This window comes from Marmota monax, unplaced genomic scaffold (assembly GCF_021218885.2).
Source record: "Marmota monax isolate L192 unplaced genomic scaffold, Marmota_monax_Labrador192_F-V1.1 WCK01_AAM20220418_F8-fsc00014, whole genome shotgun sequence".
NCBI lineage: Eukaryota > Metazoa > Chordata > Mammalia > Rodentia > Sciuridae > Marmota > Marmota monax.
In genome coordinates this window covers 28,360,542-28,377,980 of record NW_026695222.1, presented here as the reverse complement: position 1 = coordinate 28,377,980, position 17,439 = coordinate 28,360,542, and the positions used below count along the sequence as shown (strand labels likewise).

General features: G+C 40.5%; 1 protein-coding gene across 1 annotated transcript in view; it reads left to right on the top strand.

Annotated features, from left to right (window-relative positions):
• Positions 1-17,439, top strand: part of Dok5 (docking protein 5) — a 145,573-nt gene that overhangs the window by 69,652 nt on the left and 58,482 nt on the right. The window lies entirely within an intron of this gene.

The window sequence follows — 17,439 nt, the reverse complement described above, 5'->3', positions numbered from 1 at the left end:
ATCCCCTGTGTCTCACACAGTGCCTGATGCAGAAGAGATACTTGTTCACTTGGGGAGGGCCGGGAAGGAGCAAAGACAGATGATGGGGAAGAGGACCCCCATTAGTATGTTTCTCCAAGTCTCACAACTAAAGTTAATTCAGATTTGTAGTTTTCTTAGTGAAACTTTATCACTAATAGTACTAACTAAAACGTATTATTGAGGAATAGAGTGCTAAGGCAAATATGAGATTTACTTACTGTTCAGATTCACAAATTCGGCAAGTCTTCCCTGCTACGTGGCAGTATTTCTCAGGCCCTTGTTAACACGTGGCCTGTGTATTTCCTTTTTCATGATAATGTGTAGAGTGTCTGGTTAATGCTCTCCCGGGCACTGGTTATTCCCATATTGAGAAAATACTACTCCTGTCTATGGAGGACCTGTGGTTATTTTTATGATAAAATGTTTTGATTTTGGATTCCCACTTTGAAGACTCTTTCATCTTCATTTGGTGAGAATTCACTGGGGCAGGCTTTTTTGCCATTTAAAATTTTATGTGAAGCCAGTAGATCTGTTAACTCAGGCCTTGGCTATGTGGGGAAGTGAACAGGCTTCCCTTTTGCTCAAATTCTTTAGAAGTAATGACTACACAGCATCGGATAAAAGGCGTGCGCTGACACCTCTGTTTATGCAACGTGAAAAGCAGTAGCTGTATATCCCTACCACCCATCATGCTGGGGATGGAACTCAGGGCCTCATGTGTCCCAGGCAGATGCTCTACCATTGAGCTACACTCGTTGCCCTCTACTGCTTCTCAAATTAGAGAAATAAAGTGTTTGCTATGCTTTATGAGCTCATCTGCACATTCATGAGAAAAGAAAGGACCTAAGTTATGAGTCCAGATTTCCTCTACCATTTATCTTCCATATGCTGGATATTTTCACTCAGGAAGGAGTTACTGAACTGCACATCTATTACTGAGGAGCAGTGATCCACAAAGCCAATGAACCTTCACAAGCAGTCTTAGTCAAGCTGTCCATTTCTGTCACACTGGAGATTACTGGTATCTAGTCATTTGGAGCCAGATATGTTGCATGCCACTTATCTCATGGGTACCCAGTATCCTACCTAATAACAAGGTAGAAGGGTGCTGTGGGAATGCCTTGTTGCAGTTTTTCTTGAGAGTCATGCCCTTGGGTGGGGAACTCCAAGTGCCCAAGCAGGTATCTATTCATTTTTTGGAAAAAGATGGAGATTAGGTAGCCAGAAGTTATAGTTAGGCTTCAGCTCTTCTCTTGAGAACCTCAGCCAGTATATAACTTTACATTCAGCGTCCTGCCCTTGTATTCTCTGATAGTGTATGGCCATTGATGTCCTTATGTCCCTTTGGAGTGATTTTGATATCACTCCAAACATAACCCATTATTCCCAGTCCCCACGTTACTAACTTTCTGAGTGCAGAAACCTAGCTAGACAGACTGTGTTCTCTGGACATACCTGGGCATACCTACGAGAAGTGAGGACGGCTGTTTGGAATGCTCCAACCTAGTCCATCAGTACCTGGTGCGGGCTTGGTGTTCAGAACCCATGGAGACTGAACACTCCAACAACCTCTGCTGTCACCACTGGGCTGCTCATTCCTGGCCTGCCAGGTGCTACATCCCATCAGGACACTGTCCACCTCAAATCCCTGAGCCAGGTCCTTTCAGGGCCTTTAGGATCATGGGATTTGGCTCCTGTTGTCAGTTTAACCTCATCCCTCACTTTCTGCAGTCCCATTCGACTGCTCCAGGTACCTGGGATGCCTGCTTTCCTGAGAAGATGCCAGGCACACTCTCACCCTTGCTTTTCCTCTTTCCTGGAATTCCTCCCCTGCCCCCATACCCACCTCGCTTGCTCTCTTACTTCCTTCAGGGCATTCCTCACATTCCTCTCTGAGTGAGGCCATGCCTTGACCCCATTATCTAAAGTAGAATCTACCTTCACTCCTCTTCCAATCTCTGCTCTTTGTTCTCCTTGGCACTTTTTGTTGTAGTCACACATAGATGTTACCTGTCCACATGAAATAAGGTCCACAAGGACAGAGATTTTCTTGTGTGTGTGTGTGTGTGAGTGTTGCGGGTGGCAGGGGGGCATCAGTATCAATTACTAGTATCTAACACCTAGTAGACACTTTTTAAAGTACTGGCTAAAATGAAACAATGAATACTATCAATAAAGGAAACGGAATACATATAAATGTTGGTGTGCATGTATTTAGTTCACCAGAGGAAATCTGTAGTTGAGGCATCTGAAGATAGGAAAAGGAATTCTGCTTTGGAGGAGATAGGATGCATTAATGAATGAGAGTAGAAAAAGCCAGGGCTGGGAAGAGTTGGGCGGACAGGTTCAATGGAAAAACCCAAGTGGATTGAAAAAGTCTTCCTTGAATGTGTGAGGAGTGACAGGAGGTTGGAGACAAACTCATTCAGATTTCTACCTGCCGGCTTTGGAATTTAGTATGTAGATCTTTGGAGAACTTGGTAAGCTACACTCTCTTTCATCTGTCATGATCATTAACCAAAGTTCAAAGCATTAGGAAGGAGAGGAATTATCTACATTAAGCCTCGGAGCCCTTGATGAGTTGCTGTAGTTGATTCACCCTCCTGTGCTCTTTCCGATCTGATGCATTTAGTATTAATCTCTTGAAGGCATATAAAAAGCTGGAGTAATTCTGAGATATGCATTTTTTATCTAAATACTGTGTAATTTATGAATCTTGATCATAAAATACCAAGGTTATAAATAGCACACCGTGACCAGACTTCAGACTGTGTTCTAATATAAACAAAGCAATTTCCAAAACAAATGAGGAAATGTACATCATGCTCTCCATCTATATAGAGGTGGCCTGGCCTGCGTAGACAAGTCCCTCCTGTGGGAAATATGTAGTATTCGTGAAAGCACATTTCATTGTTAAAGATATTATCTTTTTTTAAAAAAATGCCAATTTTGTGTAACTGATTCTTTTAAGAAGTTTTAACATAAGAAATTGTGGATTTTTAAAACTTGGTGTATTCTGTACTGAGAAGGTAGCTGAGGGCACTCCCATGCAAAATTGGGAGATAAATATGTGAATAATGCACACAGGGAACAATTCCCTTTGCATTTCTTTACCTCCTGCATGGTGTGACACCCTGAGCTGTCACAGATGGCTCTGAATTTGATTAACTGTAATTGCAACAACATTACAACTCCAGCAACTGTAAAAATAGTTCCTGACCTTCTTGTTAAACTCTAACTCCCTGTTTTCATTCAGGAAACAAGCTGCTCACACTAGCCAGGAGATCAGGAGTTTCCTTGCATAGTTTTACCTTTTTTGGGGATGAGTAACAATTGGGACACAAGCTTAAGTGGAAGGAAGACCATCTGCTTTCCAAACTGAGGCAAATGGTGTGGCAGGAGTTGTGACAGCCTAGGATTTGGGAAACCTGGGTACTGGTCCCTGTGCATCTCTGTCAAGTTTCTTCTCTCTGCGTAAAGCTGATCCCCAAGGCACGTCTCACATTTGCTTCTCCGTTGTCACACAGTAATGAGCTAGGATGACCCAACTTATGGTGGACAAGACAATTCCAAGTCCTGTATTACAGTGTTTTCCCAAAGGTGTGCCAGAGTGAGGTGACAGAGACTGCAGTGTTCAGCAAGCTTTTTGGTCACAGAAATTTGGACTGCAACATTTACACCCCCATCTTTGAGATCCGTAATCCACTGCAGCTCTCATGGGCACTGAAAAGTTCCATGAAAATCCGAGTAACTTTGAGTCAGCACTTCCCAAACTGATTGGGCCATGGATTTTCTTTTTAATCACTTGTTCCAGGGAACGGATGACTTGCATGCCAAGGAGAGCAGTCTGGAATATGCTGCTCTCGTGCCTGACCTCTTTTATGAACTATCAACTTGATCCATTGTTTGAACAGTGAACAACTAGGGATGACTGTTCCTACTCCATCAAACAATCCCTTCTGATGTGGCTGCCTGCAATATGTCTTTTCAGATATCTTAAAATACGTCACAACATTTTCTTTCAATGCTCAAATACCTACTGTGGAGTCATCACTTGCTTGTACAAGAATTGACTCAGTAGATCATGTTCTGGAAGTTTCCTTTACTTATGGAAGAGGATGTGACTCCACACCTTCGTTAATGAAATTATAGCTTTACACTGATGCTTTTCCCAAAGAGTAAATGCTCCCATGTTCCCATTTCTAAGGTATTAGTACAGGAGGTTAACTATGATATTTAAAAACCCTCCATTTTTATGACCTGAGTACTTTTACTAGTCAGGGAGGTCCAAGTGTGTACCACAGTGCCAAAGCCTCCTGAAACATGTGCATAACTGAGATAACTCTGCTTCCTAACTGAGCCTGATTTCTCCCAGGGTTCCCTGTCTCATTGCATAGCAATTCTGTCATTCAAGACAGAAGCTAAGGAGTGGCCTGTGATTCACCCTCTTGTCCACTCCCAGATCCCCTCCACCTACAGGTTTGCATGCACTCTTCTCCTTCCATGGGTACCTTTCTTTCCTGGTCCATGTGGCAACATTGATCAATCCCTCAAAATGTCCACTTTGTCTTCACCTCCCTTGGATCCTCCTTGACCCAACCTGAGTTAGTTCATCTGCCAGGACCATTTTGCATAAATGTCCCAGTCACACTGAAAGAAATGACTTATATTTATAGTGATGGCAGATTTTGCCTGGCCCGTTCTTATGTCTTCATTACACTGTTCCTCCTGAGGATTGTGTATCTGATTCTTCATTGGACTCAAGACTACTCAAAGTAAAGACTGTGGCGCTGCAAGGTGTGTTCTGTGAGACTAAGTCCTGGCCTAGGGGAATAAACAGGTCAGAAAGACACCAGTCCTTGTTCACCTCTTTCTCTCCCTTGTTGATTGGAAAATGGCGGCAGCCATCTTGGTCGGCGACAGAGGAAAGTCCACGAATCGAGGATAGCACAGCAGCACGTCACGGGAAAAGAACCCCAGAGCTGGGTATTCAGGCTGGCATGAGAATAAAGAAGCCTGTGGAAATCACATGTCAGGTTCTCTGCCATCTGGCTTGAGCATGGTTTTTGTCTTGTGGAGGCCACCATTTAAGAATGGAGACAGCCCCCTGGTATTTGTATAGATAATTAAACTTTAAAAATCTCTACAAGAATGCACAAGTCTAAAACAGTCAAATGGGATTAAAGAGTTTGTAATGCAAGATATATGCTAATTTTACCCCTCACCTCCTGTTGTGGGTTAAACTGTCACACTCCCCAAATGACATAGTCAGGTCTCAACTCCCAGGACCTCTGGATGTGACTTTGTTGTTAAGAGGGCCTTTGCAGATGTTTTCAAGTTAAAACCACTTTGTAGGGATAGAGTGGGCCCCGATCCAGTTTCTGGTGTCCTTCTAAGAAGACACATGACATAAGAAGAATGACACTGGAGAGAGGCAGAGATGGGGTGATATGTGTGTGAGCCCAAGGTGCCACCAGAAGTCAGAACAGAGAGGCATGGAACAGTCTCCTCAGAACCTCTAGGAGGAACCAGCCCTTGCCCACACCTGATTCTGGACTCTGGTTTGCACAGCTGTGAGAGAATAAATGCCTGCTGTTCAAGATGCCCAGTATCAAGGTTTGGATATGGCAAGTCCCCCACAAGCTCCTGGGTTGAAGCTTTGGTCCACAGTGTGCAGAGGAGGGGCCTTCAGGAAGGGACTGGAACCTGAGGGCTGGGACCTCATTGGCAGGTTAATCCATTGAGATTCATAACTTGATGGCATTATCGCAGGGTCACTGGAGGCGTGGCCTAGAGGGCATATCTCACCCCCACTCCCTGCTGGCTGCTCTGAGGCAGTAGCTTTGTCTGCCATGCTTGTTCTCCCTGATGGTCCACCTCACCCCAGGTCCAGAGACAGTAGAGCCAGGGAGCCCACCATGGACTGAAACCTCTGAAACTGAGCCCAAATAATTCTTTCCTCCTTTAAATTGTTTTCCTTGAGTATTTTATCACAGTGACAAAAATCTCTCAGGTCATGTTTCTTGTTACAGCGGCCCTAGGGAACTGATACACCTCCACTAATTCTATTCCATTGTCTTCACTCCTTGGGTTCCATTTCCTGGTGGTGGTTGCTTCTGTAACTCTGCATTATTTCAGGCTTTGAGCCTGAAAACCTCCTGCTTCAGCCTCCCAAGCTTCTGTGATTACAGTGTGCACCACCATGCCTGGCCAGGCCAGAAAGTTTACATTTTGATGATGTCCTATTTGTAACTTTTACCTTTATGAATCATGCTTTTGAGATCAAGAACTCTTTTTTTTTAAATTTTACATCCTGAATATTTATTTACTTCATACCTATTTCTAAAAATTGGATAGATTTAAAATTTACATTTGAGTCCATGATGGATTTTGAGTTTCATTTTTCTGTAAGGTGTGAGACTAAGTTGGATTTCATTCTTATTTGCCTATGATGGACCAATTATTTTGGTACAACAGTTTGAAAAAAATACTTTTTCTTTATGGAATTACTTATTTACTTCTGTCAAAAATCCTTTAATCATGTTTGTACAAATCTATTTGTGAAATCTTTTTCCTTTTCCATTGGTCACTCTATCTATCTCCCTTCCAGTATCAAAAGAATCTTTTGATTATTGTAGCTCTGTTGTATTTCTTGATACTGGGGAGAGCAATTCATTCCACTTTGTATTCTTATTTTCAAGGTTTTTAGTTATTCTAGTACCTGTGCCGTTTTTTTTTAAAGACAGAGAGAGAAGGAGAGAAAATTTTTTAATATTTATTTTTCAGTTTTCGGTGGATACAACATCTTTATTTTATGTGGTGCTGAGGATCGAACCCAGCACCGCATGCATGCCAGGTGAGCGCATTACTGCTTGAGCCACATCCTCAGCCCCCCTGTGCCTTCTTTTAAATGCTTAAATAAGCTTATCTGTGTCTGCAAAAAAACTTTGTTGGGATTTCTGGAAAGAATTAAATTTTTACATCAAATTTTCAGAAACAAATATTTCTCTGTTGAGTCCATCCATGGACATGGTATGATTTTCTATTGATTTGGAAATTCCATAGTTTATCTCATCAGCATCTTGTAATTTTCATCCCTTATCCCTTATACATGTTTTGCTAAGTTTATACCTGATTATTTAATTTAATTTAGATTAAATTTAAAGTCTTTTTGAATAAAGTACTTAACTTACATAAAACTGTTATTTTTGGTTTATAATTTGATAAAACAAGCATCTAGTTTAAATGATTTTTTTCCTTCCCCATAATCATTGGTGAAAGGAAATCGTAAGTGATGATTACTTGGCCCTACATTTTGGAAAGAATTTCAGATGTTTGAGGATTTTGGGAAATTTAATCTGTTTACTTTATCACTGATTTATTAGTTTGCTCAATGAGTTATATTCTTAAGAAACATATATTCCATATAACAAAATTAAAAAAAACAGACAAAAGCAAACTTTACCTATGAAGCTCATTAGCTATAAATGTTTTTCTCTTACAAGAATTTTTAGTAACCTGTATCTCTAGGAGTCAGACTGTCTGGTTTCATGTGTGAGTGTGTATGTGTATGCATAAACACTTGAATATAATCCAAGTACACACAGAAAATCTCTATAAATGATGTAACAAAGAAATGGATGGATTTTCTCCTTTTGGTGAAATGGTAATCAAATAAATTTTGGGTCTGGGGAAAATTATAGACTGGTATTAGCCAAGAGTGTCACTGCCCATAAAGTTGTGTTAAGACAGAAATCAACTTTGCTGATTAAAGATTATTTTCTTTGCATATTTCTTCCTCTTTTTTCTCTTTATAGTTTTTTTCTTAAATTATAAAAACTACACATATTTCTTGTAATAAATTTAAACATTTCTGAAATGTGAATTACACAATGAAAAACAACTCTGATATTGGGTCCTGTCCTTGACTTCACCAAAAAACACTAATAGGTTAATATGTACTTTTCCGACATTTTTCTCTTCTACACAATTGGAAACATCTTTTTATACACATGTATATTATATATTCAAAGCAAAAATGGTGTAATTCATTACATATTGTGTCTAAGGAGACCATAAATTTCAGGTTTCCCCAGGATACTGTTGGTCAGCCTGTGGCTCATGTGTAATTTTAGGTGGTAATTTCTTTGGCTTTCAGAGTCTTCTGGGAGTATTTTGGAGTATTTCGGAGTGCTCTGGGAGAGTTTATAGGGTCACACTAATTATTCTAGCTCACTTTACCCCAAGTTTGGTCTCTAATTCTAAGTCAGTAGTTAATGCTACACTTCACTGATGTACACTCTTAGTACGCCACACCCAAATTGACAGACAAAAAGGTTTCCAGTTGTTTGCTAACAGAAATTCTGTTACAATAAAGACTTGTGAATTTGTCTTAATGCTAAAAACATGTTAATGCTTTGGGATGAAAGTCTTAGAAGTGTGATTATCAGGTGATCTCCTACACCTTCAACTTTTTTTATAACTGCTGCCAGATTGTTTCTAGAAAGATTATTCGGCGTCACATGCCCACAGCTTGTGACAGTGCCTTCCTACCAGATTTCATTCTTTAAATTTCAGATGTGAACTTTCAGTGTATTTTCCCCTTAAGACAGACACAAAGAGCAATCGGATCATTTCAGTTATTTCGCATGTACAAATACAGATCGGCTCTGAGGGAGACCGTCCAGGTTTATAATTGAGACAGGCGCTAGTCCAGTCTATTTTAAGTGACCAAGGGCATGTAGGTATTTTTGGAAAGAATGAAGCCATCTAATATAGGGGTTGGGATGTGACTGTCTAGACTGGATTTTTCTTAAGAAATCTTTTAGAAATGTTTGCCTAAACTGCTGTGTTCAAAGGTTCCGAGGGGAGACTTGTGAACAAATGCTCTGTTCCCACAACTTTGGTTAGAACTGAGTCAGTCTTGCCTTGCTTATCTCTAATTACTGGATCTGGCTCTTCAAACCATTCTTGCTCTTATAGGAAAGATGACATGAAAAAGTTGAAAGTTTTGAGACATTATCTGAAGTCTTGGAATTTTTTTTTAAATGAAAATGTTTATTAGAGTAGTCTGAAATTTTAGACATAATAATTGTGTGATAATAATCATCATCATAACTTAATTGGTTGTTTATTAATACTCTAGAAAACATCGAGGACCTGGATTGCTTTCATACAATTTTTATTTTTTGGAGACAACCTTACAAAAGTTAAAGGGGCTCATACCTCTTCACTTTCAGTGGGATAATGGCTTTAATTTTTTTTTAAGAATAAAGTAATTTGAAGCTTCTGCAGAGCTTAGCAATTTGCATATACAAAGTGAATTGCTCACTTAATTCATTCAGCCCCACAAGGGAAATAATAATTAGAATACAGCCCACAAAGGAAAGGCGGAAAATTGCCTTTTAGGTAGCTGTCCCGTTTTCACTTGGTAAACATAAATAAATCATCATCTGTAAATTACCATCTGCAAAAGAAGGGGGAAAATTGGAAATCAAATTCTTGTTTTCCTAAATGGCTTTTGACTTTGTAGCACACCAGAAACATACTAAATATTTCCACATAATGCCGGCTAATTGCATAATTCTGACAGGAATATTCTAGTTCCTCAAGGGAATACACTTTTAAAAATCTGATTGTACTAATCTTTGGTTGAAACACTAGGAGAAATTTCTGCAGTTTCTCCATCTAGTTACAAAATAATCCATTTGGAAAATTGAATTGTGTAATTTGCAATTGTTTTCCACGTCGTTAATGTGAAACTACATTGGTAGCACATTAAACTTCTAGGCCACTTTGTTAGTTGGTGGCTGTTAAACATTTATTTCAATGAATACTGTCACTTATGATGAATCAGACATCTGGAGTATGGCTTTAAAACACACAAATTAATTTTCAGTCTAGTTTCAGGGATCCCTAATTGGAAGGCATACTTAAAGATTTAACAGAATATAGGAGAGTAGTGGGTATTTCTTGTCTCTGACAGGAGCTTGGTACTTTGTGTATTCGATAGTAAGAAAACCAGACTTCAGGAACTGCACAGTAGTTAAGCAGCTCTGACGTCTCTCCCTGTCTTTTCCCTCTTTCCCATTCTATCCCAAGTGAGTCTTGGTCACTTATTTTCCTGTGTCTGCTGGGTCCTCCAGACTTCATTTCTTGCCCTCAAATCCTGCTCCTGTCCACCTGAAGGTTAAGAGCACCTTGCATGGCCAAACCATCTGCACGTGGCCAGACTCCAGCAGGTGCCATTCTCAAAGATTCTCTGTGAACGGCTCCTCTGGTCATTGCGTGCTACACATCCATGTCCTCTAACCACCAGATGCTGGTAGCTTTCACTCATTTTTGACAATCAAAAATATCTTCAGACATTGCCAAGTGTCAGGGCAGGGTGGCAAAACTTTCCCTAGATTGACAACCACTGCAGAAAACCTTTGGAATGCATGGATGTGGCTGTTCCATTTCCTGCTGAAGCCAATTAATAGATGCTCTTCAGGATTCACGATTCACATTGCACGCCTATTTGCGGCACACAGGGCTCTTTAGGATTTAGGCCTGGCCCAGCTGCCTCAGCCTGGTGCCTCCCCATTTCCCAGGGCCACCCTGCTCACCATGTCCTTCCCTGTGTTTGCATCATACCTGACTACAGTTGTATGGTTGTGCACCTGGGGTTTATTTTGCCTGGGTGCTCGTCTTTGTTTTCAAGTCTCATTACCCTTTGCTCCTTTTTCAAGACCCACAGTAGAAATCACAAGACTGAATCCAAGCATGACAGTGTCTTTGATCCTTTTCTCTCTGTTCATTTTAGTGGCATTTGGTGGTATTGAACAGAGCCCTCTGCCTGTGTTTGATTAGCATCTCTGCTCTTGGCCCCCTGTGGGGACAGGTTAACCGCTTTGGGCCTCAATATTCTTGTGTGTCCAGTAGGAAAACATGCCAGCTACTGAAGAAGACTGGGCAAAAGTTAAACGACCTGATTGACATGAGGTGTTGGAAACCCCGTTAAGAACTAGAGAAATGCGACTTCGCTGTGGTTGCAAAGCTGTGAGGAAGCCTCTCAGTTGAGGTTCCCTGCATGGCCCACAGGTGGGGCAGACTGTCACTTTTGTAGGTCTGGGAGCCTTGGGGTGTGTAGATTAGGTCCCTGACTCTTTCCCTTTCTGTGGTGGTGTAGACATTCTCTGGACCCTGCCTTCCTGGGGTCACATCGGGTGTCATTGCAGTGGCTGGGGAGGGTCCAACCCAGGGCATGTTAATGATGTCACTGTGCCTCAGTCTCCTGGCTTTTGCAGGGGATGCCCTGACAGCATTCACCCTGGGAGGCAGAGAGTCCATAAGAAGCCCTTATGGAGGGTCTGCGCTGTGAGGGCACAGTGTTGGCACTGGCAGGACAGTGGCAAACCAAGAGAAGGAGCTGGCCCTAGTCTAGCAAGGAGGAGACAGGATGAGGATGTTTGCACCTGGAATGCACCAAGGGGGACATAGAGCAGGGAAGGGGTGATGGTGTAAAAGGGGAGGGGCGTGGTTTTAGATAGAGTCATCAGGAGAGGTGTCACAGAGAGTCACCCTGTCAGCAGCTGAGGGGTGGAGGGCAATGACACGTGGAGAGGAAGGCAAAAGAAGCACGGGGTCCCTGAGCAGGGAGCATGCATGACAAGGACAGAAAAGACTCTGAAAGTGAAACGGTTTGCAGGGACTTGAAAAATATGCTAAAGTTGGGTTTTTAAGATGGCAAAGTGAATCGCAAGTCAGCTTTATTTCCATAGAATTGTGTTGCTTCAATATAATGACCTCCAGCAAAGTCGCCTGAATACAGAGCCTAGGTTTGCTGAGAGGAGTGTGGAAGCTCTCTCAAGGTCCAAGGGACCGTCCACTGGGAATGCAGGACATCAGCGTGCAGCATTTTTCCTCCAGCTACGGAAAGAGGGCCATTTCTCTTAGAGGAACTCAGAGTGCGTGGGAGTGAGACACACAGTTGGGATGCATCTTGAGACGAGTGAAATCAGAGTTTTTTCCGATTGAGTTTCAGGCAGTGCCATCCAACATGCTCACATGCTAGAGCCAGAAAGCATGCCACCAGCAACGCAGCCTTCTGTCCCTTCCTGCATTGCTCCAGGAAAGGCGAGCCCAACGCCTTCACCATCTGCCCAGAGTCTCTGTGAAGCAGGGATGCTGTGGTGTGTGTGGGGGAGGGGGCGTGAAGGCCCTGCTAATGATGGAGTGCACTTGCCACCAAACAGCTCAAGAAGCCAAGTGTCACCTGCATCCCTTCTCAGTAGGTTTTAGAAGTGTCACCTAAGTGGACCTAAGTCATCCACCTGTACTTGGTTTTCTTCATGTTCTGCCTGAGCACAGGCAGACCTTGGAGTTGGAATGAATGACAGCTAGCTGACTGTCTTTGCTGAGAGGCCACAAAGAGACTGATGGTGAGTCTGAGGCCCAGTGGCACGATCCTCTTTCCAAGCAGACTTCCTGTGAGCACAACAGCTCACCTATTGGCAAATCTCAGTCAAAAATGGACGAGGATGTGCAGTGCGTAAGGACCGCATGGTGGAACGTGCCCACCTGATTACATGCACTAGTTACAGTTTTTGAAATGAAAGGAATGAATAGCAATAATGGTTCCGAGAATCATCAGGATCTGTATATTTAGATTAATTTAGTGTGTGATGGAGACCAGGAAAGCACATTCAGCCAAGATTTGTCTTGAATCTCTTGATCATTATATGTGGGCTTAGGTTGACAGAAGGTTAAAAAGGACAGAGTTTGATGTGGAGAGGGCCCAAGAGTATTTGTTAGAACATGGTGGGCAGGAGGATGTTGACAGGATGTGAAAGCATCTCTCAGCTCCAATTACAAATAGGAAAATGGCTCTTTTGCAATAGAGAGAAAACACAGCTAGACATGGAAAATTCTATGAGAAAACTGATATGATCTTTTCTAAATACAATTATCATTTATAAAACTTGGGGGTCTCTTCTAAATTGAAAATAGAAGAAGAAATGCAATGAAACAGTCTTCTTTGGATCCTGGACTAGAGGGATGTAGGTAGGCTCAGAACCAGCTCTCGAACATTTTGGGGGACTTTTAGAGAGCTTTTTATACTGGATATAAGTTAGATGATACAGGGAATTCTTGTCTGTTTTCTTAGTTGTGAAGATGAAATTGAAATGATGAGAGTGAGCCTTGTTATTTGTAATCATTCATATGTGGATGTCCATCATTTACTTTCAAATAGTTCAACCAAAACCAAGTGTTTGTGTATGCATGTATATACAAACACTCATATATGTGTAGAAAGATGGATGAGCAATAAAGTAAAGGTGGTAGAAAATGTTAATAATGTTGGTTTTAGGTGGATGACATATTTCTCTTTATCAGACTATTCTTTCAGCCTTTCAGTGTTTGCAATCTTCAAAATCAATTTTTTGGTAAGAAAATCACAAACACAAAATTACTGCAGAAGAGAGCAGCAGGCATAATACAGAGAAATTTTTTTTAAATGAAGTGTTAAATGAATTAGAATAAAATAGAATTGAGCTAATTCCCCAAATGTAAGTCATAATATTTAATTTAAATTGTTTAATGCCTATATCAGAACATGATATTAGATCAAGTACACATATAATAATACAACTATATGTTTTATAAAAATCAGTTATATGTTTCTATAAGAGATGCATCTGAAGTGAAAACAAATATAAAAATAAAATGGGCATACACACAATGAAATGCTATGCAAATCTCAAAAATTCTTTCATATTCAATAGCATGGGTGAATTCATAACTGTGATATTGAAAGAAAGAATCCAGAAACTAAAAAGATACATGGGGTATGATTCCATTTATATAAAGTGTCTTTTTGTGGGGGTGAGGGTTTATTTGGGGATTGAACTCAGGGGCACTGGACCTCTGAGCCACATCCCCAGCCCTATTTTGTATTTTATTTAGAGACAGGGTCTCACTGAATTGCTTAGCACCTTGCTTTTGCTAAAGCTGTCTTTGAACTCACTATCCTCCTGCCTCAGCCTCCTGAGCCACTGGGATTACAGATGCGCGCCACCATGCCTGGCTTTGATAAAGTTTTTTAAAGACAGAAATTAACCAGCGCTGAGAGATCAGAATAATGGTGTGTATGTCTGTCTGTGTGTGTTACTGACCAGGACAAGTATTATCAACTGAAACTTCATGTACATTGATCTGGATGGTGGCCACATATGTGTGTGAGTGCAGGTCAGAATTTAGGGGAATGTGGTCTGGAAGTTTCTGTTCTTTACCACATGTGCTTGCTCACGGGGCCAGGTGTTCACATTTCTGCACTGGGTGTGTCAGGCAGCATTTCCCTTGAGCGGCAGCCTGAGCTTTAAGACTGTGATGCCACATGTACCCACATCAGAGTAAGAGGCTGAGTTTTCTTCAACATTTTAAGGTCTGAGTGGGAAAGATGAGTTTAGTTCCCACTGGCTTCTTTGGCATTCACAAGAATTTAATTCTTCCTAAAAAATTAAGATTCACATTGCTGGGTTTCCTCCTCTCAAGTGATATACTTTTAAAGATGTAGCTAATAATTTTCAGAAATATCTTTCAGCACATTATCTCCCAAATGGTTTGCATCTTCAGTTTGAATCATTAGTTCATTTACTCAGCTAGCCAATTATTCATTCATTATTATATAATTTTTAAGGCCTGGATGCTACAGAGAATGGTATTAGGAAATACAAAGCCATTTAGAAGCCAGCCCCGCCTCTATTTTTTATCTGTAAAATCATAATTAACTTACTTCTTTGATTTTCATTGCTCTTCATAATTTATTTAGTAATAGTACCAAGGACATTGCATCATCTAGAGAATTTAATATCACATTATAATCATCCAGGGCTCGTGGCTGGCTGAAGTGAGGGGTTGTCTTCAAAAAAGTGAGTTTATGATTTACTGTTGGGAAGAGGAACAGGGTGGGATTTATTTCTTGATTTAATTACAATAGCTCTACTTCTGTATAATGGGACACTATATGATTTCCTCTGGGAAAAAAATTTAAACCTAAGTAATTTAACCATTGAAGTAAAACTGCTAACCAGTGTTCTGGTAGAGTTCCTGATTCTTATGTATTTGGGTAGGAAATCTAGCTTCTATCCCAGAAGAAGCACCATTGTTGCCCAGTAGGATTTGGGAGGAAACAAAAAGGACACCAGGGTGTGTACTAGCCAACATCTGCTCTAGCAGTGATTCCAGTCTTGGTTATAAAGAGCAGAGAACCTTTGTCTTTTCCCTTTTTGCATGAGGATGAGTCTGGATTAGCTGTTGGTGTCCTCAGTGCAGATGGATTAGTTTGGCTCAGTTGAGATTCACTTGTCTGCTCAGGGATCCAGGAAGAAGGTGAAGGGTGGTGTTCTTATGGTGGAGTTGATGTTCAAGGAGGGAGGGATTGCTTGATCATGCCTACCTTTAAGAGGCTTCTTGAACATGGCTGATATGTTCTGTTGGCCAAAGCAAGAAGCCTGGCCAAGTCCAAGGTCATCAGGAAAGAGTGGTATGGTATGGAAGGAAATGAATCCCTGTAAATAGATAACCAAGTCTGTGACAGGAAATGAGCATTGCTGAGAATTGTAGGATTTGTGTGTGGTTTGATTTAAACACCTTTAAATCATTATTTTTTTATTATAAACAGTTATCACCTCTACTCTTAATATTTTGGTTAAATCAACTCATTTTTTGTTTAAATAATTCCACTATAAGAGAAGACTTTATTATGACCATTAATAGAAAACTTTATTACTACCATTATAATGAGCAGAAATTAATACTGAAAAAGAAATGCAATGAAAATAAAAAGAAAACAATGATTTTAAAATAATGTTTCTTTTTTTTTCTGCCTTCTGGTAGTCTTCTTTTGTGTGTATGTGGTGAAAAACAATAACAGCAACAAAACAAAACACCAATCTACTCTCAACAAAACTTTAAGCCCATTTTTAAGTGCATTATTGTTGGTCGTGTGCCCATCATTCTACACAAACTTCCAGGATGTCATGCCCATAAGCAGAGACTCCCCCGCTCCTCCCCACAGCCTGTGGCAGCCACCCGTCCAATATCTGCTCTGATGAGTTTAACTTATTAGCAACTTCCCTTAAGAAGAGTTGTGGAGTACCTGCCATCCTGTGATGAGCTCATGTCACACGGTATAATGTACTCAAGGTTCACCCATGCTGTAGCGTATGACACCATTTCCTCCGTTTAGAGGTGGAACAGTGTTCTTTTGTATGTGTTACATTTTTTTTTTTATCACTCCTCTTGGTCATTATGAATAATGCTGTCATCGGTATAGGAGTGTGAACATCTTTTCAATCCTGTTTTATGTTCTTTTGGATAAGCTCCAAGGTGGAATTGCAGAGTGACATGGAATCCTGCTGTAAGTTTCTGGAGGAACCTTCAGTTTTTTGCCTGTAGTTGTCATAGCCTGTCACCTTCTCACAGTTGAATCCCAAGGGCTTCTACTTCTTTGCTTTTTCACCAAGATTCTTTATCTTTTCTTTTTGTATGATAATACCCATCCTAATAAATGCATTTGTCTCCCTGTGGTTTTGGTTTGCCTTTTTTTGTGATGATTAATAATGCTGACAATTTTTACTGTTGGCTATGTATTTCTTCTTTGGAGAAATGTATCTTCAAACCCTTTGACCATTTTTAAATTGGTCTGTCTCTCTTGTTCTAACTGTTATTTAGTTGAAAGAGTTCTTCAGATATTTTGCATATTAACCCCTTTTTAGAAATGTGGTTTTACAAATATTTTCTCCTATATTAAAAGTGTTGAGAGTTTTTTCATGTTCCTTATATAAAAAGGAAGAGTGAATCGTTTTCTTAGAGAAAAAGATTCCAGTTTTACAACCCTTGGTATGCTGTTAAATGTGACCTCCATTATGTTGAGGTAATTTCTTTCTATTTCTAGTTTGTCTACTCTTTTTAACAGGAAAGGGTATTAGCTTTTGTCAGATGGTTTTCCAGTAACTAGTGAGATGATTCTGTGATTTGTATTCTTCATTATGTCAATGTGGTGTAGCACATGAGTTTTATATGTTGAGCCGTCCTTGTATTCTAGGGATAAATTCTACTTGGTCATGATGTGTGATCTTTTCAATGTGCTGTTAAAGTCAGTTTTCTAGTTGAAAAATGTGCATCTATATTCATCAACTATATTGGCCAATGTTTTCCTATTTTTGCAGTATCTTTGTCTGGCTTTGATATCAGCATTAACTGGCTTTATGAAATTAGTATGAATCGATCCCTCCTGTCCTCTTCAATTTTTGTTTGAAGAGCTTGAGAAGAATTTGAGTTAATTCTTTAAATGTTTGGTATAATTAACCTGAGAAGCCATTTGGGCTTCTTCTTTGGACTTTTATTTCTTGGAAGGTTTTTGACTAATGATTG